This window comes from Pseudopodoces humilis, chromosome 2 (assembly GCF_049639895.1).
Source record: "Pseudopodoces humilis isolate 2021_Gansu_Grassland_sample_001 chromosome 2, ASM4963989v1, whole genome shotgun sequence".
NCBI classification, from domain to species: domain Eukaryota; kingdom Metazoa; phylum Chordata; class Aves; order Passeriformes; family Paridae; genus Pseudopodoces; species Pseudopodoces humilis.
In genome coordinates this window covers 44,816,166-44,841,305 of record NC_142201.1, presented here as the reverse complement: position 1 = coordinate 44,841,305, position 25,140 = coordinate 44,816,166, and positions in this window count along the sequence as shown.

Here is a 25,140-nt window from a genome sequence, read left to right as displayed (position 1 = left end):
GAGACTTCTTTAGGCCTTCTATGTGTGGTACACAAAAGTTTTTTTGTGTGATTTTTTTTTACCTTCAATCTTATAAAAAATTATCTAATAAAATTTCATTAAAAATTTTCACAAATAATTTAAGTAAATATTTCCTTTTAATAGATAAAATTATGAAGACTCATAAATAACACAGAAAAAATATAAAAATACCTTCTTTCATTGACAGGAGGGGTTTTTTATGTTTTTAAATTATATTTAATATACTATTTCCTGGTATATCTCTGTTTCTGTCAAATTACAGGATGGATCACCAGTGTGTTTGTTGGGATTTTTCCCAACCAATAAAATGGGAAATATTATCTGGAAACAAAATCTGAATTTAAATTTGCAATTCTGTCATAGATTCTTAGTGATGCCACCCTAAGTGATGATATCCACTACACACCTGATAGAGTGCCCTATTACAGTCTTATTAATTGTAGTAAACCTACTGATAAAGAAAATCAAATTAGAAGAAGGACAGTTCTGCAGGTCTCAAAGCTTAAAGGTTACGGCCAGCTCAGGGATGAAAAAACAGAGCTAAAGATTACATTTCTGTCTCTGAATGAAAGAGACCTCAGAGACAATCTTTTACCTCTGTCTTCCATACACTGTGAGAAATCTGGGGAAAGAGCCAAGAGGTTGTAGGTGATGTAATGCCAAGTTTTGAGAGGACGAACCTTCATGAACCTGGGTTCCAGACCCCTGGGCCACTCACCTGCTCTTCTTGCACATGTAGATCTCAAACAAATCATATACACAGTGTGAGAGGTTACTTGGTGTTAACTGCCCAGGAAGTGTGAGGAGGAGAATGAGAGAAGAGCATAGCATGTACTTAGAAACACCACTTGTGCATTTTACACTTGTCCTGACATTCTCTGATGTCCTTTCTGTCACAAAGAAAGACAAAGATATATTTCTATTGGGTAATTCTGGGTCCTTATTAAAGAGTAATTAGGAGATAAAGCACTTGCCTAAATTCATTTTCCCCTCATACACCTGCCCAAAATAAAAGAAAAATTAAACAGCTATAGGCAGTGACAGCAGTTTCTGTTCTTATTTTGCAGCTGTGCATTTCTCCTTTATTTTTTTGTCTATCGAAAATGTGAGGCTTGACTAGATGAATAACTGATAGTGTGATTCTATAAGCAAAATATTTTTGCATTTGTTAGAAACTGTAGTTTGCATTCACTGGATAAAATTTCTGTGAATTAACGTTAAATATGTATTGGCTAAAGCATACAAATAATTCTTAGAAAGGCAAAGAAAACCTATCACATATTATCCTTTCTTTCCTAGGTAAAAAATATAAATTTTAGACATTAACAGACTTAATATCTATTTGTGTAGCCCTGTAGCTGAGCAAACATGATACTGCCATTGCTACTATGAGTGAGAAGGCTTTGTCCAAAATCTCCAAGGCCTCAGAACAGAGGTTTTCTGATTTTGCAGAACTCCTGTGTCTACACGTGTTCTGACTTCTCTGGAGCTTTATTAATCACACTTGGCTGTAATAACATTTCTCAAATATCCAAGAGATTATTTCTTTTTTTGTTTCGTATTTAGCTTACTTCTGTATGACATTATGACACTGCACCTATTCTTCTAATAATTTTGATAGCTGCCTGTAACTAGTTAATGCCAAACCAAAATAAATATATGTAGAATAAATAGTAAGCCTAGAAAAAACTCGATATAGAGAACTGACAGCATTATAAGAAAGGCCTTGAAAGTGTGTAGATGTAGATGTGATGATGACAAAGGCTACGTGTCTGTGAACAACTCAGCAATGATCAGTTATTAGTAATTAAAGGGATAAAACATGGGGCAAAAGGCAAACTGTTTTTAAGTGTTATAAATATGGATGTTATATGCAAAAGAAGATTAGTAAAGAGTGAAAAAAAAGCTAAAAAACCTCAGAAAATGCATAAAATTAGACCCTAGAGTGAGGAGGAATGAACACCACTGTTAGAGTTTCCCCTGTGGCATAGCTGGGGTGCTGATGACTCTTTCAAACTCATACTCCCACTTCCTTCTTAGTGAATATTGATTTGACCCTAAGACCCAAAAGGGCAGGAAAAGATGGGTTTACATTGAAGAAAAGGTGAGGGTATTAGGAGAGATGATTTGTGTATGAGTCTGCAAATGACTTTTCAACAACTTAAAACTTTGTTGTAAGTGAAGATTTTTTTCTAGATAATTTAGACTCTAAGGGTAAGTACTATTAGGACTGGACTAATACCTGTTCAGCTAGACAGATGTAACCTGTTGCTTCAATTGTTTCTTATAAGTCCATGTCTGCAGTGGGCTCCTCTTGAGGAACAGCTTTAAGGCTATCCCACATAACTTTCCTATTCAATCATATTTAATTAAATTCTTATTTATTATTTTCTCCTATTTAAACACTGCATCCGGAAAGATATCTAACACTTCAAAATCAATTTGGCAAATCAAAAAATCAAAGTAAAAGAAGTACAAAATAGACGCAACCTCATGCCTAGTTGTAATAATTGAAGTCATTAAAATGTTTTTAGTGACTGAGTCTGGGAACTGAAGTACTTTCCCACTTTATCTAAAACATTTAATCCAATGAAACAGAAAAGTCAGCTCTATCACTCTAGATAAGCTTATTTCCTCAGCCATATATCTGAGAAGAAATAACCTATCAAAAAGAGACTTTTTAAAAAGATTTAATCTAGTTAAGCATGATTTCACATTTACCTGCTATGCAGTCTTTTGCCAATTGCATACAGTTAGTAAATACTGAAACCATCAGCCATATGAAAAACCTATTCTATGCTTCAATTTTTTTCTTGGATCTGACTCTAATCTTGTCTGCCTAATGTAAAAGCACAGTTCCATTTGTCAAAAACAGATGTGAAAGTAATTTTAGAGTGACAGCAAAACAAGGAGAATTAATGAGCATATCATTATAGGGAACATATGTGAAACAGTCACAAAGCCATTTGACATTCATAACTTTGTGACTTGCACCAGGCTAATTCTTCAAGAAGTTTCTACAATAATTTTTTTTTTTTTGTAGTTCTTTTTGTGGTTGTGTGGGTTTTTTGTTTGTTTTTATCATTATATTAAAACTTTGCATTTTACTAGTGAAAGATCTACAGTCATTTGTAAGGCTGATATTTAATTATGATCACTCAAGCAACACTTGACAAAATTGATAATAGAACAGTTGCATTTACAATATTTCATTGAGGATTATTGGTAAAATATGGAACTGACCCTGATCTTTCTTACCAAATATAAGCCTAATTTGATAGCCTTCATGCCTTGTTTAGAAGGCAAAACACATTATAATAATGTGACAAAATAAAATAATCAAAAAATGCAATTATATCAGTCTCTCACCTCGACTGAAGCTCAATTTTTCACAGTTAGAGGATTTGTTTTGTTTGTTTCTTCCTTTATTGACCTTTTTCCACTTATCGAAATTTTTAACTTGGGAACAAAATTAAATAAGAAATTCTAGAAATTAGCAAGAATATAGTTTTCCAGGTGCTGGAATTGGATTTTGTTTTCCCCTTTTCAAATGAATGCATTCTGGATGAGTACTTCCATGTAAACTTGTAGATCCAATTCATCAAAGGCAGTTGAAATGTGATGAAACTTGTGATGAGGCCAGAAGTAGGAGAGAATTTAAGACGGAAAGACAGATGGTGGGCAGCGAACGTTCCCTGGTACGTCTTCATTTATCTAAGTCCTCCTGAAGTCTTTTAAGCCTTATCATGTCAGTAAAACATTCCAATTACAAATTAATAACAAAATTAATCTATCAGATGCCATTGGACATATTTTTTACACCTAGGTATTTCTCACAGAGAAACCAGTGGAATAATGAAGTGAATATGATGACTGCATTATGTTCTACCAGGAATGGTGAGGAAAGGAGTATTTCTAGTCCTATACAAGTGATATAAAATTTGCACTGGATTTCCAGAGAGAAAATGTGTGTCCTAAAAGTTATCCTAATCCCTGTGAGAGAAACCCTATGATCTGTTAAAAGAGGATCATAACTGAAGTAATGCTGTTAGTACTAGTACAGTACTAACACCTTGTGATCATCAGATTTCTATTTTCTGTGATAAGGAACAGAAAATAAAATAAACCCAAATAATTTCTTATGTTAGAAGAAATACATCTTATAAAATAAATAATATGATATCTTGAAAGATTACAGTTGAATTGATTATCACAAGCATGGGTTTGTCATTGCCATGACATGAAACAGCAAGCTTATAACACAAATTTGTTATTGGAAATTTATTTTTTCTTTACTTTACTTAGAATGTTGAAGTATAAAATTGCCTTATTCATAACTCTGAGATCAATGAATTAAAGTGACTAGTACAAGTTCTGGAAGGCAGGAAATTGTGTATTATGTTGACAATTAGGTGTAAATAACTACATGTAAGGAGGAGCCAAGTAAGGGAAGAAAGGGGAATAGAATCTAGAAAATTCTGAGATAGTTTAGTTTCTGCCTTTATATAAGTTTCTCCTTCAAATTCTTTAGCCATATCACCTTTAAAAAAATTTGACTTAGGATAGAGATAAAAAAGGGATGCTTTTTACTTGTCCTTTAATAGCCAGGTATTAATATAAAAATTTTACACTAACCATTCTTCATTCAGAAAGGAAAAGGTCCAAATAAGGCATCATGAAGACTATATGGCTATTTTATTTCCTTAGTATGACAGCAGAATTTTTATAAAGCAGAATCTTTATAAAGACAATCTATGTTACTCATCCAGAGTGAGATTTTGAATGAATCTCCCAGTATCCCTGTTACATTTCTTCAATTTGCATCACAGAATGGTATCCAAGTGCTCAAACTGAATTCCTTTTAGATGAAGCTGAAAAATGTGATTTATGACTATACCAAAATGTAGTTCATGAAACCAGAGATGAAATAGCTGGAAGAGAAAAAAAAAAATATCAGTGAAATATGCTTAATGTGGACATCAGTGCCTCAGCACCATCTGTCCCATTCTAGAGATCCACTCCTACTGGCCCTCACTGTACTCTAGTGTAGACATCACCTTGTCACAAAAGAAACCAGTGAATATCAGCTTCGAATGAAGTCTCAGAGTATTTTTATAGGACATGTAGGTAGTTAGATTCAGCCTTGATACAACTTAACCCTATGAAATGTTGCTTTTCTTTCCTCAATTTTAAATCTTAGTAACTTATTCAAATTTTGAGTTTCCTCCATCTTCTTTCTCTTTTCTGCCAGATTTCCCATCTTGCTCCTAAAGGCAAGACTATATTTCTCTTGTTTTCTTTTCTAATGCAAGTATACACCACAGCATAAGAAATACAAGTCAGCATTTCAGTACAAAACCTGCTTTAGAGGCCTGAAATAACAAAGCAAGCTCACAAAAGGTGATAGAATTTGGAACTATCTTCCATAATTAAGGCTTCTGAGAAGTATTCACAAGGCAGTAAACTCAGCTAAAGTTCCCTTTATGATATATAGGCTGTGCTACATATTACCAGGTTTTGTTATTGATGTAACAATTTTCTCTGCATCAAATCAATTACATTTTCTCAGATCTTTAGAGGAAGATCTACAGTGTGAACCAAAGCACATTTAAATATATATATTTTAAATATATTTGCATTCCACTTTATGTCTCTTTTTAACTTCTCACCTTGATGTATCCCAATTGTCCTAAATCTGTTTTATTTATCTAATTTCAATATAGACCTCAGAGTTGGGTATGACAAAAAAGTGTTCACAAAGAAACTTTCTCCCACTGTGTTGATTCCAAACAGCTGTGACTCATGTTGGTTGGTTTACATCAAGACAGACCCTTAAAGCTCATTCTTTGTTCTGAAGAAAACCCATCACTGGGGAGAAAAAAAGGAGCATAATAAATGAATAGCCTCTAGTTTCCAAAATTTTAGATGTTTTATTTCCCAAAAGTTCATGTGAGGTGTAAATGCATGATTCGCTGAAGATCAAAGAGACCAGTCATGTACAATTCTGGATTTTCAAAGCAAAAATATTTGTACTGAGCTTATAAACTATGGCCTAAAGCACCAAAAAGTTAAGGAGTGTCTCATTTTCTCATAAAGCAATGGTTTCTTCAGAGAATGAGCTAATTTAATAGAGTTTTTTTTACATTTCTGCAAAGTTTGTTATGGGGTAAGGAACATAATTTTATTGCTGTGAAAGACATGCATTTGTCTCTAAGAAATATAGGTTTAATTTGAGATATTAACTGTCACTTTCAAATAATAGAACAAAAATGCAATAATCAGAAGATCAAGTGTCAAAAGGAAACATGGAATGAATTGCTCTCAAGCTTTACCTTTTTTGCCTTCATTCTAAATTTCTGGTTACTAAACCTTATGCAAATTTACAATAAATTACTTATTTTTGTAGTTTATGCTGCAGTGCCTTACTGAAAGTTTCTAATGTACATCCTCTTCACATAACTTCACCATTTTGGTAAAGTGACAATAGTAGAAGGTGTGCATTATACAGAGAAAGAGTTCTAAATGCATCACTATAGATCTGATATTACTCACTGTTTTGTTTGGCTAGTTTCAGCTAATGCCTCTATGCATGTACAGAGACACCTGCTCCAAGTATATTTCTCTTTTTAATCTGACAGCTGAACTCAATGGAAGATGTTCCCTAATCTGAACAGACTTTGGTCAGTCTCTCATTGGCAGACACTCAGAATGTAGACATGCTTGATTTTTCCTGGTGCAACACTCATTTCAAGAAACTCTGAAAGGGAAAAAAAAACCCCAGCATTCCTTCAGTGAAGGAAACAGGCTGAAAAGAAGCTTCATTTATGTATATGCATATGGTAGTTGATTTCATTTTTTATCTGCCAATTATGAAACTTTTCATTGAATGTATTTTTCCTTACCTACTAATATTAATAGTTTATTAATTATTAGAAAACAAAAGAAAACAAAGCAAAAATGAAACAAGACCAGCAACTCTCAAAATATGGCTAGGGAGAAAAAGTTTTCCTATTCAAAGAGTATTTATATCTTTAAATAAGTAATTTACTATGTTGATACTGCTGTCCTTGTGCTGTGAAAACTGTATAAGTGGTACTGTACTGAAAAAAATATATATATATCTACCTTCATGATAAATTGGGATTACCACACTAAAAATATATTTGAAAAAATGAGTGCATCAAGAATTTTACAAGTGCTCCTCCATTGCAAAATATATCTTAAAACCATGTTTTCCCCTTTTCAAATTCTTCCTGGCACATGTTCAATCACTTGCTGTGTGGTTGTTCTGGACAAAATGTTTTTGCTGCCAGGAATGACTTGAAAGAAGTGGTTTTTCTCTCAAGTATTTGAAGAAATAAGGATAAGAAGCTCGAGTTTTGCCAAACAAGGACTTCAAAGTTTGGCCTACAGATGGTTATGCATGCGTGCAATACTTGCACTTCATATGTTGCAACTTCATTTCACTTCCTCCTCCATCTTTTCAAGTGTCTTTTGAAATGCCTGCAACAAAAGAAGTGCGGTGTAACGGGTGGGAGGCATTTGAAAGAGAATCCTTTTAAATAAGTTTGAATGTCAAAGGAGATGTGCTTATGGTGTGACAGATGACAGTGCTTGTTCATGGAAGATTTAATTTTAAAGAATGGAGCTGGCCTGAAAACTTGAGACAGGACATTTTTGGCTTGGTTTTTCTTCTAGCACCAGGATTAACTGATTCATGACTTCTGCAGTTATAATAGCTTGGCATCTCAGTGAAACTCATGAATGTTAGAATAAGAATGCAAATAAATTAGATTTAATTTTGAAATGTTCAAAATACTTTGAGAGGGTTTAAGAGCTCTTATGGCCATGGTTTTTGTAACCAGTAAGAAAATTAATAGCTTCATTTAAAAAACATAAGCCACAATAAGGAAAAATATATTCTTTAATATTCATGGCATATGGTTGTACATCATAGATTCATGTAATAGAATTGTTTGGGTTGGAAGGGACTGTAAAGATCAAAAGTATTATGTCAATGAAGACAAATGTCAAAAGAAAAATGTCAATATAACAAATAAGATAGTCATATCCACATATATCGATTCACATATATCAACCCTGAAAATTTTCTGGAATGTGTAGATGAGGTATAAAATTTTAGCTGTGTTAGATAAGGCAATGGATTATCTTAAATTAAGCTTCTGCAGTAGATGTGGCCAGATTTTTAAGAGAGATATTTTGAGTCCTACTATTTAAATTACAATTATATCTAAAGAAAGATTTCCATCAGAAAATCTAACACAAAATTTCATTCTGCTTTATTTTAGAGGACGAGATAATCAAATATAAGTGACATTCTGTTTCTGAAGCTATTTCTAGGTTTAATATTAAAATAATTTGGTTTTGTTTGATTTTTTTTCCCCTTGGGGCATTCTGAATGTCATACTGAGCTATATGTTCACATGAATCACAACAGACTGTCATTTCTCTTAAGCCTGAGTATAAATTCTCGCAAATAGTACATATGGGAATATACAAACAACTATAAAAAAAATTTAAAAAAATTGGAATCTATTTATACTGAGAAACACTGCTTTTAGGGGGAAAAAAAACCGACCAAAAAACATGTTCCTGAAGTCCTGCCAGTATTATTTTGAAGGATGGAAATAAACATGTATGTTCTATATCAAGGCACATTGCACAGATTTAAGAAAGCATTACTTTTGTAAAATAAAATAAAATTTAATTCCCTCTTCAATTTCCCACCCTCCCTTATTTCAGAATCTTAATTGAAATACATTTTTATAACATGATCTATGCTGTCCTTCAGCTTTGAAAGACTGATTTTCTGTATTTGACTCTCCTTAATTATGCACAGTAATGATAATGAACTTAAAAAATTAAAATGTAATTTTAACTTTGCGTATTCTAGGTTCACATACTTTTATTCTAGTGAAAATTAAAATATCTGTAATTCTTTCACCCTGTTGTGTCTTTTCCTCTTACATACTGATACTTTATACTTTTTTTGCACAATTCTCAGACTTCATGTTTTTTCTCAGTAAGTCAAAGAAGCTACACTGATTTAATTTATATATCATGTCTTCCTAAATAGATAGATTTTATGAAATTATTATAGTACCATCAACAGATAGAGAAGTAATGAACAGCCAAAATTATTTTTTTTATTTCCAACTGAATTTGTGCCTTTTTTTCACTTATCAACCACAACAGGAAAACTGTTAGCAAAATTATTTATCTGCTATGTGTTCATTAGTTACAGGAGAATAGTTAATCAGTGCCTTCCAATGTTGGTTTAGACAATATATTTTAACTTTTTTTTAAAGTGATAAAAGTGTTTTCTCTCATTTCAGAAATTAAAAAAAAGACCTAGTTCATAACTCATTATAGAAGACTATTTCTGTTAATACTGGAGAAGCAGCATATGGCTCAAATTAATTAGGGAATTGACTTTTTAGTAAGCTATGGATATTCAAATATGCCTTGTTCCATGATTTTGGTGAAATATTATGACAAATCAGCATGATCAGTCTGATGAATTTCAAAATGAGTTATTCAGATTATGCTGGTTATTAAGTATTGATATTTTCTCAGAAAGGGACATTCTTCTGCTGGAATCTTGTCTGTATGTGTTCCATGTGAGCATAGGCTGCATGTGGATGAGAAAGACAGGGAAAGCTACCTGCCAAAACATAGACTATATTATTAAGAGAATATTCTTTACATATTTTAACTATGGAATGGACATAAATAGTGAAGAGAATGCAGTAAGACAGTGTTTTACTATGCCAGAATGATATTTCATTGGAAGCAATGTCAGTGAGTGTTTTTTTACTGTGTGTATTTTTGTATGTTTCATCTGCTCCTTGGTTTCCATGGCATTTTCTCAATTTCAGTGACTTCATCCTGGATAGTCTTGATAGCTGGATACCTTGATAGTCTGATCAGTCTTTCTCTGATGTTGCTTGGCTGCATGGGTGTATTCCTTATGGTGCATCTCTTGTGATCCTCCTGTCTCATACGCGGAACAGATCAGAGAGGCAGATTTAGTAGCAAATGGGCAATATTTGTGTTAAGTAGTGCCATACCAGAAGCAGAATTTGGAGAAGATTCAGGTGCCTGACAACTGATATTAGTGGGAACTAAGGTTTATTGGACAGAAATGATCATGTAATAGGCTTTTGTAATTAGAATGGTATGGTGGATGTATGAAACCATCTAAGATAATGTGTTTGCTCTCCAAACAGAACACATAATAATTACTGCTTCTGTGCCAGTGCTCAACATGGATTCTGCTATTCTGCTAAAATAAAATTTCTGATTAAATCCTAATGTAAATTAGATATTTCATTCCCATGTACTGATTAAATTATAAAATGGAGAAAAGGTGGCAGAGGTAAAAAGTATAAAATTAAGCATTAGAAAGCAGTAGAAAGTAATAGATATGGAAATAGAAAGTGTTGAGAGAAGAGGACTTCAGATGGATAAAGTTGAACGAGAAAGTTGTTAAGCTATTTATTTAAAGTCTAATACCATAAGTGAAAGGAAACTTGCAAAGATGAGAAGGTGGAAGAAAATACCAAGCTATTCAGTGAACAGGTAACTCACAGAATTGTCTGCTCCCAAGGTCTGCCCAGAAAGAACATTGGTAATCTACAATAAGAAACAGGGTGACATAAAATGGGAGGCCTTGCAAACAAAGAGGAAAAGACTATTGTCTTTTTTACAGAACGAAGTCAAAAGAATTTGGGAATGAAACAAAATTTATTATCTGGTGATCTAAGTAGATTATGGAAATAAACAAGAGTCATTATAAGGTACCACAAACAATATTGTGAGGTTGTGCAAAATAAGTTATTGGCTATTTAGAGCAGTCAAAGACAGAGAAATGCACAGACTAAAGAAGTTTGAGTTGGAGCAAGTATGTGGACATAGAGGGGAAAAAGGCATAGAAAGTGTTGGTCAATTACAAACAGGTTACTAATCTATATCCATGGCCATTCTTTGCTGATCACTGCAGTGCCTGCTATTTCCTCATTAAAATCCATTTCTAACCCTCTCTGAGGGCAAATAAATCTATTCCATATGCATAAGTTTTTATAGGGATTTGACTGACAGTCAGTGGAGCATGGGTCATATATACTTTCTGCTAGTGAACTCCCATTCTGATCAGAGAGGGGAACAGGAAAAGGCCATAGGTGTTGTCTGTGTCCTTGTGAGTGCTGGGTGCCTGCTGAGCTGTGTGTCTGTCTGTGAATATACATATCCATAAACTATGTGCAGGGGTATGCCTGCCTCCTGGTAATATGTGCTCAGCCTCTCTGCTGATTGTACCTATGGACAGGGAACTGTGACTGCGTTATCTCTTTCAAACAACGGAATTAGGCAGCTCCTAACTGAAATGAGGTTAAACATTGAAAAAATCAATATTGGCGGGGGGGGCAGAGAATTTGAAATAAATAATTGTGAGAGGAAAGAGAGACAGCAGTTTATAAGTGTCAAGGCTGTGGGGTGTGGAAGAGAAAAACATGGGCAGCAGGAGACCTTGTAGTTTCTGTTGCAGCATCAAAACTTAGCATGATATTATATAGGTAGATGTTAATGCACAATACACCAGGAAATATAGACATTTCACCTATCCTTGAAAGATAACAGAACAACCTGTTACACCTTTTCAGCTTCCCAGCACAAGTGTTAGTATGATGCAGAATAAATGTGCTATTTATTTAAAGGGTATTAGATATGTTTAGACTAGTCAGTAGGGACCTAGAATTAGAGAACTAATCACTACCATATAATCCAAGTATCAATGCAGTGACAAATGCTGGCATCAACAGTGGGAATAAACTATAAATTGCCACTTGTGCAGAAACAAATTTATATGCACATTATAAGCAATGATCTGGATATTTAACAACAGTGCTTGTAAAGTTAGCTAGAATATTTTATTTCTGAGAAAAAAAATAATTAGGAAAACAAGGATTTATAGAATATAAACATGGTGTGTTTCATGTTATGTGCTCAATGCAATCTACCAACACTATTTTCTCTTGTGAAGAAATAAAGTTAAAACCAAACCAAACCAATTAAAAAAAACAACAAAACAAATCAAACCAAAACAAATAAAACCAAAAAACCAAATAATGAAATGTTGGAAAAACCAAACCAACACCCTTTCCTACTGAGTACAGATAAAAAATCCCAATGAAACAAAATGATGTAAGCCTTGTAGTCTTGTTTTGATGTTGCATAGTTGATTAGAACATCTTTACATGCAATATAATTTTTTTGTCCTATACTGCTATGAAACCATGTCTCTTTTGAGCATAAAGCTGGAAACCCCTAATTATGGATAAAAAATATTTTTGCTAGGGCAACTCTTCCATGTTCTTACTCTGCATCCTGATTAGGAGTGCTTACCTAATCAAGTGAAGAGAGTCCTCCTCAACCTCAGGAGGCCCGCTGTTAACTTATGCTTTCAATTTGCTTGCTTTACTGAATTTGTATCATCCCTAATGAGGGTGCTGACACACATTATCCAGCTCTGTTGCACAGCTTCCCTTCCTGACTATCACGTTACACAGCAAATGGGTGCCACATTTTGATTAACCAAAGTGGAGGGTGATAAAAGACTATCTTATTGCACTATTTCAGTCTATTTTCCCCTGTGTGAGCAGTAATGAAGCATGTGCATGACGTGTCTGAAATTCAAGCTCTAGCAAGCATTTAATTCTAGAAATAGATTTGTGTTGTTAGTTACCAGAGCAATCTAGGGCAGAATTTGGAGAGACTGTATGCATCTAGTCCTCTAGAACTTTTTTTTTCTATACCTCCCTTAGCTCTGAGCAAGGTTTTTGAAAAGGAAAATACTACCCTTACAGCAGGTCATAGTAGACAGTGAGTTATTTTCTGAACAAAATTGACACCTAAAAATAGTTGCCTTTGCTAAATTTATGATGAATTTTTATGCATTATGATAGAATTTAGAATCAACTTTCTAAATGTCAATCAGAAATATCAAAATTTTTAGATTGTCATGAACAACTCTATTTCGAATTTCCTGACAAAGGAAAATAGACAAAACTCATATGAGATTGTGAGACTGGATCATGGAATCCTTCTTACTCCCACAATATTGTTGAATTTCAAAGAGAAGCTTATTGACCTTAGATCATCTTGACAACTTCATACAGATTTTTACTGTTTCAAATGTTCATATAAGAGATTTTTAGATCTTTCCAGTTCTAACTTCAAGGAAAAAAAAAGACTACATCATAGTTAAAAATGACACTGAGGCTGAGAGACAAGGGTCTTTGTTGGTTGAATATTTCAGGTGGCACAATGTCACTATGCATTAGTTTCATGATAATGTGACCTACATGATCTGAACCATGCTATAGCATTCATTTTATTTATTTACATATGAAAAGAAAAAGATTAAATTAAAAATGGGTGATGAGAAAATATTGGAAGCATTAGTATCTGACTCTTTTTTTTTTTTTTGAGCCACTTGGTTTTTTCATTAAATCTTCACATGTGTTAGTGGAAAGTCATAATTTCCTTCATTTTGAAGTGCAACTAGTAGTGACTGAGCTTTAGAATTTTTGGTAATCAGCTAAATAAGGAAAGTGTAAAGGAAAAATTTCAGGTTCTAAGATCTATATAATAACTTCAATTGCCTTTGAAGTGTCTTGAGATTTAAAAACCTTACAATATCATGTTTATTTCTTATGGTATTTCTAAGTCAGTAAGCTTAATTTACAAGCTCCAGAAATAAATTGCTCTCTATGGGATTGTTCTTTCTAAAGCTTAATTATTTAAATTGAATAATAACAGCATGGAGTGTTTCAAAAACTGCCTACAACCTGCTGCAACACTCTTCCAGTAGTTTTCTGTAGTTTGCCAAACTAGAGACAGTAAAACTCAAATGGGAAGTATATAATAATATTTTTCATGCTAATATTCATATCTGCCTGTCAGTATGGGATTTAGCCTACTCAGAAGGTATAAGACCACTACTTACAGGACATTAGCGCCATCCAGATAGGACAGATTGAAATAAACTTCAACAGCTTCTTTGCCAAGAGATCCTTCAGTTTGCAACTATTGCCAATCTGAAGATACATGCTTCATAAGATTGGAAAATATCTGTAGTTATTCTCCAGCCTATATTATCAACCTGTTTTTCTACCCCATGTCACTATTTCTTCTCTCTCTTTTTTTTTTTTTAAAGCTGATTCAGTCTTTTGAGTTTTTGTCGATGCAAGAAGCATAACAATATCAATATCAAGAAGGATATATGGCTTCTTCACTGATACAAATATAATATACCTGAGAAGTCCCTTAATGATTTATTCTGTAAATAAATAAATAAATTAAAAAATATAAATTAATTTCTGTCAAAATCAGTTATTTTTATGCTCCTTTAAATCCCTCTTTTATCAATTGCTGCAATTCTCAAAGTACTAAAATCTTTTCAAATTTAATCTTTCTGTTAGTTTATTTGTCATGGAATATATTTACAAGCCTTTTGATTACATCAAGACTTCACATCTTCTATTAATGCAAGCTATGTAAGTCTATGAAAAACACGACAAAAAAATAGCTTAAAAAAACAAAGAAAAAAAAAGAAAATGCTGTTTCATGCTATCATGTCTCTTGGTTGCTATATAAATCACAACAGGAATCCTTGTGCAAAAAAGGTGCTGTACCAGGTCAGAAGGAAAACCAGCATTACTTGGCAGCTGGACCTCCCATTGGACTATTATAGAAATTTACAATAAGAATTGTCAAAATCCAGAATTTAAGTGTCATTCTGTTTCTCTGAGCCAGTCTCAAATGCGCTATCAGTCACTGCAATGTAAGTATTCTATCAAACACAGAGGAGTAAATAGATACATCATCTGATTATCTGGTGAGCATTAGAGGCAATGAACCATAGGATGGGCTGCCACATACTGGAAAAACCACCAGCTGCCTGTACACACAGTTGTTTCTGAGGTATTACAGCACTGATAACAAAAGCTCTTTCATTATCATCATCAGCTCTTTCAGTCTCAGGAATGTCATGTTTTTCACAGATCCAAAGATGTCTTGTCAGTTTTGTGTATATCAGCATTGTAAATTTAAATAAGTCACATGCTCTGAGTGGCATTTTAGACAAAAAGTAGAAGGACAAGTTTGTAAATCATAGTCACCTTCTTCTATGAACTCCAAGAAGAAAACATGATAGCTCATACTACTGCTTTGTCCTGTCTTCTTTGCAGTAAACTTCTGTATTCAGCACTGGGGCTCCAATATATGTGAAAATACAAAATATTTTTTAAATTGTTAGATTTTTTTAATGGTGCAAAGTATCTTTTTGGCCTTCATAAAGTAAAATATAATGATTTAATGGGAAAATAATCCCTAATGGAGGTGTGGGACCTGCTACATCTTACATCTGCATGTACCTCTTACACTGTCTCCTATAAATATACGTTTCTCAAACCAATTCTGTCATAAGTCCAAAAGTCACTCAGCTTTGAAGTGAAAGAACAGAACATTCGTTTGCACCAGGCTTCATCAGGAATTCATTATTTTAGCACATGTGCATAGAGTAAACAAACGGTTTTACAAGCCAAAAGAGAAAGATGAAAAAATCTATAGCCATCAGGAAATTGGTTTTATATTAAAAGGCAAGACCTATTTAAAGCTAATGCATAATTAATACCAACAATTTGTTACTCATTTAGAAGCTATAATATGACCTAAATTATAAGCACAATTTAATTGCCTTTAAATTCTCTGTCTCTGAGGACTACAAAGACTAGGTGAATATGCTTTTCAGATTAAGCTATAAGGTGCTGATTTTGTAAAGTAGCAAATTTGTATTCCTTAGGAAAAAAATCTTCTCCAAGAAAAACCACTATTTGTATTTGCTAAGACTTTTAATAAGGCTAATAACAAGATGAAAAAAAAGAATAAAAATTCTGTATATAAATGTTATATTTCACATCATCTGAATAGATCATATGTAATTCTTATTGTTCTTGGAATTTCAGTAGCATCATTAATATTAAAATTATGTTTTCCATATTTTAATTTCCATGTTTTGATTCTTGTGTTTCTTCTCTTTTCACTTCATTTGAGGCAAAACTATATTTATTGCATCACTTGAGAGGCACATACTTTGATGGTATTTTTAAAAAAATATTTTTCCTACTCATCTTGGCTGCTAAAGCTGAATTTTTATCCTTCTTTGATTATCCTTATGGATTTTCTTAGTCAATTTTCTTGCAAAACTGTACCATGATTCATGGTAGAATCTTCTGTAGTTATTTAAAACAATTTTTGCTGTGTTGGTTCGGGAGCACAAAGATATTTCAGAAGTTTCTAGAATTGTTAGAAACAAAACAAATAAACCCACAATTTTCCAGACCTAAAGTAAAAAATAAAAAAATAAATATAAAGAAAAATAAATTAGGAAAAATAAAAGAAGGCATTAAATAAGCCTCATAGTATTCCTGGGATTTTCTTCTGATGGTAATTAAAACAAGGGTGCAAAATCATTTGTGCTAAGAAGAATGTGCCAGAGCTGCCAATTTCATTGTCCCAGTAGGAAATGTGCCTTCTAGGCAAACATTAAAGAGTCAAGTGGGCTAGTATTTTTCTGAGAGTAGGGATGGTCTGGTTATGTGCTGTGGTTTCAAATCACAGATGGTCTGCAGATTTCGGTCTGAATGCAATTGCCAGCAAAGTTTTAATTCTATTTTATAAAGTAAAAATAACTTTGATTAAGAAAATTTAAATAAGCATTTTATGAATACACATTTTAAAGGAATGAATAAAAAAAACCTTGAGTTTTATTTATATTTATTATACATTTATAATGGTGGTATGTATGTGCATATATTAAGGCTTAAATTGCTGCTTGGGTACTAGTCAACAAAAAAGAATATTCAGAGATTTTTTTGTTCTTTTATGCTGGATTAAGTTTCTTATTATTAAATCTAGTTTTTAGGTAATTTCAATATTAAGTCTTAAGCAGTTGCCCAGATATGAGGCCAATAGCACTGTCTAAATGAGAAAACTCCTTTAGTTAGAAAATTTAAACTGGAGAGTTAGCTGGCCCTCAACTAAAATGAAATTCCAATTCAAATATTATCTCTTATCTATTTCATGTTGTTCTACCATCAGTGAAAATCTCTAACCAAAGGAAGTGATGTTATCCACATTAGCATATCATCACTTGACTCAGAATCTGTTCCTTGCCTGGGGAGTCAGCAGTTTGGAAAGGACTCTTAGTTATTATACAACACAGTTAATGTTTCCTTGGGTAAAATGCAGTTCCAGATGGTCGATTTCTAAACTTAGATATGCAAATATAACTGGCTGAATATGGGGATTGCAGGTGTATATAGATATTTTATATATATGTATGTGTGTATGTGTGTGTGTATAAACATTCCTCAGGATATTTGAAACTCTTCAATTGTCATTTGCAAAGACATCTAGTAATGTTTGGTGATAACTGCGATGTTAACAGATACTCATGACAACTGAGGGTGTTTGAAATGACATTAAAACCCTACATACATGGCAGCTGAACTGAGACCCTGCTCAGTATATCGGCAGAATACAGAGAGCTTATTCAGATTAATCAGATGGCTACATATTGCTGTCATTCTAGAATACCCTAGGGTATTTGTCCTGGTGTCCAGCTGCCACCCCAAAAACCCCATGGCTCTACCATAAATCCTATTATATCTGCAAGACCAAAGATATAAGTCTGTCTATGTCAGACACCTCTGAGCATTTGATTTTTACAGTTGATGACATCTTTACAAAATTGGAGCAAGGCCATAGATGTCAGATTTGAGGTAAGTTAAACCACACTGACTTTGTGACTAAGGTTAAGAGTTGGTGCTGTGAGGTATCACACTGGGGTACCCCCCCAGGGGCACCAGTGGTTCCTCTGAGACTGTGGTAATCTTGCATGTTATTTATTATAGTGAAAAAATATGTCTTATGTGTCTTGGATAACCTAAAGCTGTCTACCTCATTGCCTTTCACTGAGCACCTAATTCTGGATTGTTGAATCCCACAGTAGTTATGAGTTGACTGTAATGGGAGCTTATATAATTATTTAAAATAGGGAGATATCTATGCAAATAGGGAGGCCTTGGCCTTTAATTTGTTACATGCAAATTGCTATCAAGCAATTTGAGGTGCCCTACAGTATTCAAGACACCTGACCAAAGATGGTAGATAATGTGCAGTATCTGAAGGACTTGTGGTCTTTTGGAAGAAGCAGGGAAGCGTAGGATAAGACCATAGGACCATAAGATGGTTCAAGGCCCATGAGGAGTCCTTTAGCCCAGGCTGCCATTCAAAGCAGACACAGCTCTGACTGGAACATCCAGGACTTTGTCCAGACAGGTCTTGAAAACCTCTGAGTATGAAGCATGAACAGTTTCTGTAGGCAGCCTCATCCACTTGTGGTTGACCTAAAGGTATAATTTGTTTTCCTGACATCCAGTTTGGACCTCCCTTGTTTCTATTAACATCTCTCTTCACACACCTCAAAAGACATTGTGTTAGTACTGGGGGCTGTTGATAGGTGCCCTGTAGCCTTCTTTTCTCCACAAACTCAGCTCTCTAAGTATTCCTCATATGAAGCATGATCCAGTCCTCTAACGTGCAGGCCTCTGTTGGATGTCACATAGATTTCTGTCAATATGTCCACCAAACCTGTAAGCAGCCCTCCAGATGTAGCCTTATAAGGGTTGTGCATGGGGGATCCATCACCTCCTTCAACCTGCTGTCAAGAGCAGCTGTGATGATGCTGACCTTTGTGACAAGGATATATTGCTGATCCATGTTCAACATCAGCATGCCCAGGTGTTTCTCCACAAAGCTGCAACTGGTTTCCAGTACAAGACCATATGAAAAAAAACAACTTCTAAATAAAATTTTACATAAGGTCCTGTCAAATCATCACATATTTTCTAAAAAAGGGGTTTCTTACAGAAAGCTGTTCATACGATTGAATAACAATATTACATTTGTGATAAATAAGTTGATAATGAAGGAAATTTTTAAAATATGCTTGAGACAGCTGGACTGTTTAGCTGGTCATTATAGAAGGAAACAGCCTCTTTCACCTATCTCAGAAATATTGTAGAAATTCACTGGTGACATAAAATGCCTACTGTCTTCCTCATAAAGGAAGAAAAATTCCACTGCAGTCATAGTAGTGACATAGTAGAGGTGTAATGTCTACTGTAAAGAAAAAGATCTGCTCTTTTTGTGACCCAATGTTTCTTGAACAGTATTTTCTGTCAAGTAATGAAATCTAGATTTCAAGATTCAAAGTAATTTCGTTGAACTTGGCATTTTACTGCATAGAAAAGGTACAAATAAATTTATCTCAAAGCTCTGAGTAAGTCAGGATTCTGTCACAGTCACTTTTACAAGATGACTGATGCTCAACTGCAGAAGATAGAAAAAAAGTCTAAAATAAATCTAGAAAAGAACAGCTATTAATTAATCTAAGACTTGTTGATATAGTTGAACAGAGTTTTTGCAGAATTTAGACTTTATCACCATGTGAAAATTTGTGGATAAAATCACTATGGAAAGTAATTGTTTGATAACCATTATTAACAATGAAATCTATCTAGTTTTTTTATTAAGAGAAGAGCCATCATATATGGCCATAAGACTCATTTGGATGTAAATGAAACCTAGTTAATTTGCCTCTCTGGATTATGGAATCAAATAGCTAAAAATCTAAATAGAAAATGAAACAGAGATACAATCCCCCTACACCAAATCAAATATGGGATGGTTATGACATTTTCTTATGTGGATGTTTATCATCTGTTCAGTGTACAAGAGGAGCAATCTCGCTTTGTTTATAAATACTGAATTCATGGTCACATTTTGAAGTAAAAAAAAAAATTGAAATTAGTAGCCTGTATTTTATGATAAAAATAATTGAAAAAATTGACATTATAAAGACATGTTTTATTGGGGGAGGGAAATGGAATTTTTTAATAGTTAATACTATAGGTGCCTTCAAGTTAAAACAGAGGTCAAAATGTATAGTTACAGCTAATTATAGGTTTGTTATTTTTACAGCATTAAGATCTGTAGCCAAACTAATTGGTGCTGTAGGTGGAAATACCATATTGCAGAGTGTGAGCTGTTTTTTGTTCAGTATGCTTAGACTCTAGGATACAAATTATTTTTAAACATGACTTTTAAAAAGAAAAAAAGGTAAGCAGAAAAAAAATCCATGATAAATAATATAAATAAAATTTGTTAAGGTGCCACTATAACTGACATTCAATTGTTTCATTGTGCACGCAGTTTCAAGAATGGTGTGGGTTAAAGAATTCAACAGTTATCAACATGATAGTCTTTGCATCATTTAATGTTTTAATTCTTCTTTCTTTCATCTTCTGAAAGGATGCAGATATTTAACAATGAGCAGTTTTATTTTCCAGATGCTCTTTTTTTTTAACAATTGGCTTAACAATATTAACAATAGGTTTCTACTGTAGACTGCTCTTTTCATTTGAAAGAAAATTAAAAAGAAAGGTGTCACAAAAGAGTAAAGAAGTGAATGTCACAAGGAGTATTATTCAGATAGTTCTGATAAAAAAAAAAATTCAATGTGACAATGTTATTACCCAGTTTAGAAATCATCAAGGTAAATGGATACTGACACCTGAATCCCACAGCTACAGATTAAAACGTTTTGTATAGCCCAGTGATTTTTTTCAGGTTTTTAACAAGTTCAAAAAGTTCAACACAGAGTTTTGTACCTAGAATACAAGAACACCTCACTCTTATCTTAAGGTTAATATAGAGTTGATGATTCATGGTTGCCAGAGGTGGGGGGGAAATTTTTTTCATTATTGATGACCAATTCATGTATTAAATGTGTTTGTTGAAACCCAAAAATATAGAGGGTTTTTTTTTTGGTTTTAATATCTGTGCTATCTGCTAGCAAAGTTACTGTGGAATTGTACATCTATAAACTGAGGTTCTATGAAATATTGTTCTAAAATATTTACAGAAAACTATTTGAAATAGTAGGTTACAAGTAGGCTCAGCTTATGATTTTTGAGCTGTTTTGTTCTCTGGTGCTCCACATATGGTAAAGTTTTATGTACTGAAAAAAGAGGATATCAAAGACCTTTAGAATCTTTCAAAAAAAGGCACAAAACCAGAAGTGTGTCAATATTGAAAATGTTTAAATTTAGAAAAGAGGGTCCTTATGTTAAATATGAACCAACAGATTTTACCTACTCACTTGTTCAGGATTTAGCTCTTAGAAACCTCCACTTGCTTAAAAAGTCTTTTATTCTCAACTTATCTAAATGATAGAACATGCTCTTTTGATGTATGTTTTTCTTTACTATCATTTGTAGACAAAGCAATAGATGTCTTTCAGGTGCATTTACCTGCCTGATTTCTGGAGGTTAAAAATGCAAAAATATAGATTTCTACTCTCTAGATACTCCAGTCAATATATTTTATTATGACCGCAGAACTTTTCTACCATAAAAATCATAATATTCTCTCTGTTTGTGCTACCTGTGATTACAGAAAGCAACAGAAAAGGTGAGGTAGAGGATTACACACTCTCCCTAGCTTTTCAGCTCAGAGACTGAAGAAACACCTTGTGATACATACAGACCCTCTGTGGAGGGTCTGGATGAGGTTGAACACAGCCTGAAATGTTAACACTCAAGAATTTTAGGCTCCTAAATAGTTACCCTCTGTGATTTAGAATTTGGGGCCTTTGTATAATGATTAACTTCTGAATTGTCTCTTATCTGCAGGTCCAGGGTCTGTTCATTATGAACTACAGACATCCAAGAGTCTCTTTATTATCTTAAATGAATGGACGAGGAGAAAAAAATTGCAAAGATAACAAAACATAGGAACAAGTACCCAACATTGCTTGATTGTTCCTTTTCAGGAAGTATTTTTTCCCCCAGATAATTCTTTCATGTACTTTTTATTTTCTTCCATTCTAACAAATTTTTTCCTTGTCTCCTGCTATGTACAGTAATGGTAATTAAATATAGCATGCTGCTGCAGAATTTCAATTCCACTCAATTCCACTTCATACAATTTGCAGTGCTTTGTGTCACTGGACAATTAATTTTTTACTTACAGTGAAAATAACTTCTGATATCATTATGTGTTCTTTCATTCTGCACATGATCTACACTTATAATACTATGAAAAGTGTTTATAAATGCTGTCTGCTATTTTACTAGTACTTCTGCTGGCCCTTTGTAGTAATAAGTTTTCCCTTTTATTTGCTATATATGTGTTGTGCCATTATGTGAGGATTTAGTAATTGATAACAGGAAAGGGTTTTAAATAACAGTAATCCTTATGTTCATGCATAAACAAGGTTTATCTATTCGGAGGTAGAGTCATTCTGCCCAACTTGGTACTTCTTTTAGTTTCTTAAGGTAGGAAACAGTCTTGTTTTTTCTCTCTAATTTTCATAAAGTGAACAACTTCCCTTGTGCAGTGTCACAAAGAGCAGATTTTCCCTCTGGGCATGCCAGTGTCTCTCCACTGCTGTAAGAGGCACTTGACAGAATATACCCTTATTCAGATGTATTAGCTAAATGCCTCAAGTTCAGTGGGATGAATCTGGGCATAAATAAGTAAATTGAAATCAATCTTCCCCTGTGGGAAGAAACCTTTTATGGGAAAGAATAACTAAAAGCAAGTTAGCGTTATGCTCAAAATAGTGTTTATGGACAAAGAGGACGTAAAATACATATAAAAATGAAAATCAAAAGGTAGTTGCTTCTCTAATGGAAAACTGAAAAGTCTAGTTCAAAAAATCATCAGTCTAGGTGAAACTATTAAACATGAAAAAGTTTTAGTATTTTAAAAAATAATACTCATAAGAGAATTCAAAATGCAAGTGTCAGGTTTTATGACTACCTCCCTTTCTTATCATCCCTTGTTATATTGATAAAGGTCAGATACTTTAAAGGGAAGCATTCAGTTTCTATAAACACTTACAGGCAAAACTGTCCATCTCTGGAGTCCTCTGCTGGAACGAATATGCTGTTTAGAGCTTTTATTTTCTCTTTCAGTATCCAGTTGTGGTACTTTGTATGTGTTTGTTAATGAGTTTCTACACCTTTCTCTTTCCTTATAGGTATGCAGTATCATGCCAAATCCCAGTTTATTATATATGATTTATATATATATGATATATATATTTACTATATATGATGACCTTTACACACATGTTAGATACTAGCTTTTTTTTTCCTGTACATTACCCCAAAACCCAGTTTTGTCTGTGTCCAAATCTGAATTTCTGTAACTGACAATGAGTTGTTTGTAGGTGTGTCATCTCCAGCTCCAAGCCTCTGGCTCATCTCTTAACATCACCTCATGCCTGAGCTCCTCTGTCTCATGCCCTGCATCTCCACTTCTCAGAGTCTTTCCTACTGTACATGATGTGAATTTCTCTGTACTACATCACTGTGTTAGAGCTGCAAACACCTCATTCTATTCCTTTTGGGTGTTTTTTTAAGTGGTACTCTCTGTATAAACTGTTGCAACACAAAGCTAGAGGTAAGGAAAATTCAGAGAGAGCAGGCCTGGCAAGCGAAGAACCAAACTTATGGCCTGTTATTGGCCATGGCAATACTGTAAAACTGGATTATGCAATTGCATTATGACCAAATATGCAAAAGGAAATAAGATCCAAAACTGGAAGGCAGCTAGGAACTCCAGGTTTTTTACACTGGAAAATTTCTAGCACATTTATTCTCTGCAGCAGAATAACAAGTCTCAAATGGTCACATGGGATTACAACACATTGCCTGAGAAGAGCTGCATTCTATAAATTAGCATGGGAAGCAATCAGTAGGATGAGCAGGGAGCTGTCTATATCTGCGTGAGAAAGAAAGAGTAGAACTCATGTGGACTCATGTAACAATTTGAGTGACATTAGGAGGTTAAAATTAAATGCAAAAGAAATTATATATATAATAATATATATAATATTTTTATGTGCTTTATATAATAATACAAAGAATGTGTGATTGATAAAAGTAAATATATGAAACATATATGTACTGATATAAACAGATATAGTTATTTTATATCAGTTAAGATTTTTTTCATATATTTCCTTGTATCAATTACATTCTTTGTATTTGGATTATTATTTTAAGAAGCCTAGACTTTGTGTGAAAGATTTTCTTTTAACTTTAGAACAAGAGAAGTTGGAGAAATGACTTTCATTTACATGTTTAGAAAATTATGAAAAATTTACAGATTATGCAATAATTTCTCTGTTCATGAAACACACATACTTTAAAATTTGTTTGATCCACAGACCATGCAAGCAGCTAAATTTCGAACAAATAGTAAGCATAGAGCCCAGAATGGAAAAGGCCTTGTCTGTTTCATATCTTTGGTGGAAGGGTATCTCACTGTGTATTTTTAAACTCCCACCAAATGTCCTTAATTTATCTTCAGGGGAGGTATAGAGAACATCATGTTTCTGGTTGGATTAATGCCTGATATGGCAACAGGCCAGGATATCACATGTATATTAAATAAATTATAATACCATGCAGTGCAATATGTGTATTTTCAGTCAAATTGCATGAGAGTAGACATGAAGTGTGTAACTCTCTATGTTTTACACCATCTTCATTTATGTGGACACAAGTTTTTTGATATCACTTATAACTTCAGTCGGGCTCAGATTCCTGTCCTGCAATGCATTCAGTAGAAATATTGTACTACTTACAACTAAATTTAATTTTTCTTTTGGAAAAATGATCAAGATTAGTGCAGTTTCCTTTTCTTTAGATGGTATTTGCTAGTTTTTAAATACAGTGAAGGAGTTATTTGATTTCACTCAGTACACATGAATGAGATGGTTAAAACAGACCTCAGTGCATCTCACAGTTAAAGTATTTTTCATTTTAAAATATGCTTTACAAGAATAGATTTTCCTTTGGCCTTTTTCCAGGTGTGTGGCTTGCAGATAACGTAAGAAATATTTAAGTGGGCAAGAGGGAGTTAATTGCTGTTGGGAATGGTTTTGAACCAGATTCAAAA